This window comes from Trichechus manatus, unplaced genomic scaffold (genome assembly GCF_000243295.1).
Source record: "Trichechus manatus latirostris isolate Lorelei unplaced genomic scaffold, TriManLat1.0 scaffold00104, whole genome shotgun sequence".
In the NCBI taxonomy this organism is placed as follows: domain Eukaryota; kingdom Metazoa; phylum Chordata; class Mammalia; order Sirenia; family Trichechidae; genus Trichechus; species Trichechus manatus.
In genome coordinates this window covers 3,496,348-3,498,208 of record NW_004444040.1, presented here as the reverse complement: position 1 = coordinate 3,498,208, position 1,861 = coordinate 3,496,348, and the positions used below count along the sequence as shown (strand labels likewise).

Here is a 1,861-nt window from a genome sequence, read left to right as displayed (position 1 = left end):
TGCCTCTGGGTGACTCGAACTTCCAACCTTTCAGTTATCAGGTGAGCACATTAACCACTGCACCACTCAGGGATTCCTAAAAAGGATGTTGTCGTTCTTGTTGTTTGTTGGGTGCCGGTGAGTTGATTCCAACTGATAGCGGCGCTATATGACAAGAGTAGAACTGCCCCATAGGATTTTCTACGCTGTCATCTTTATGAGAGCAGATTGCAGGGTCTTTCTCCCATGGAGCTGCTGAGTGGGTTCCAACCGCCGACCTTTCAGTTAGCAGCTGAGTGCTTAACCATTGTGCTACCAGGGCTCCTTACCTAAAGACCATAGGGGATTTAAAAAAAAAAAAAGAAAGAAAGAAAACCTTGCTAGAGGCGGTCAGGGAGAAGCTGAAAAAGGGTTTTTAGGACACTCCAAGCTTCTTGTATGTCCTAAAATAGTCAGGAAAGCAGCAGGCAGGCACCTCAGCATCTGCAGGCCAGCCCTCTGTGTCCCACATGTGGTCCTCTGGGCTGAGGCCCTTCCTTTCCACCCCAGGAGGCCCGGGCAGAGCTTTCCAGAATGCTGCTTCTCCAAGTGGGGTACTTGACCCAGCAGCATCCCATCACCCAGGTTTGTTAGAAATGCAGACCCTCAGACCCCACCCCAGACCCACAAGATCAGCATCTGCTTTTCAGCAAGATCCCCAGGTGATTCCTGTTACTGTACATTAAAGTTTGTGAAATGCTGCTCTAGAAGAAAGAACACATTTCTCCCATTTCTAATTTATGAAGTATTTTAAATATCCTATGATGTATGAGAATAATGCCACAGACACTTAGGGGACTGCAGCTCAGATATAACCAACGTTAGCATTTTAGAACTGTGGCCGGACTCAGTATTCAAGCTAGGACGTTGCAGTGACTTACAGTGGATTCCAGGCGATGATCAAGGTGGTTTGCAACAACCGTCTGGGGAAGTAGGTCCGTGTTAAATGCAATGCTGGTAACATCATCGAGGACCTTAGGAAACTGATGGCAGCTCAAACTGGCACGAGTTGGAACAAGATTGTCCTGAAGAAGTGGTACCTCATTTTTAAGGTCTAAGTGTGTCTGGGCAACTCTGAAATCCACGATGGAATGAACCTGGAGCTTTATTACCAGGAAAGCGGAATTCCTTCCTCCACTTTGCTCTCCTCTTCTCTCTTCTCCCCAGCTCCACACTGATATGGATGTTTGTTTTTTAAAACTCACAGTAATATAAGCTTAGATGCTGAAAAGAAGTTAGCATTTTGACGAATTTGCCTCTGATCTATATATTTTTTCTTTATTAAAATATTAGCATATAGTCCCCCTCTCACCATCACATTTTTCCCTTTCGCTCCCTGAAGACAGCTGCTTCTGTGAGTTGTGTGTTTCCTTCCCTCTATTTTATTTACAGTCTCTGGTGGCTCAAGTGATTTGCAATCGGCTACTAACCTAAAGGTTGGCAGTTTGAACCCAGCCAGTGGTGCCATGGAAGAAAGGCTTGGCAATCTGCTTAGTTATCTAGTGCTGCTATAACAGAAATACTACAAGTGGATGGCTTCAGCAAACAGAAGTTTCTTCTCTCACAGTCTAGTGGGCTAAAAGTCCAAATTCAGGGCATCATCTCCAGGGGAAGGTTTTCTCTCTGTCAGCTCTGGGGGAAGGTCTTTGTCATCAATCTTCCCCTGATCTAGAAGCTTCTCAGGCACAGGGACGCCGGGTCCAAAGGACACGCTCTGCTCCCAAGGCTGCTTTCTGGGTGATATGAAGTCCCCATGTCTCTCTGCTCACTTCTCTCTTTTATATCTCAAAAGAGATTGATTTAAGATACAACCTAATCTTGTAGATTGAGTCCTGCCTCATTA

General features: G+C 45.7%; 1 pseudogene; it reads left to right on the top strand.

The window, feature by feature from the left end:
• Positions 1-914: 914 nt before the first annotated feature.
• Positions 915-1,196, top strand: LOC111821769 (ubiquitin-like protein 5; annotated as a pseudogene).
• Positions 1,197-1,861: the final 665 nt, after the last annotated feature.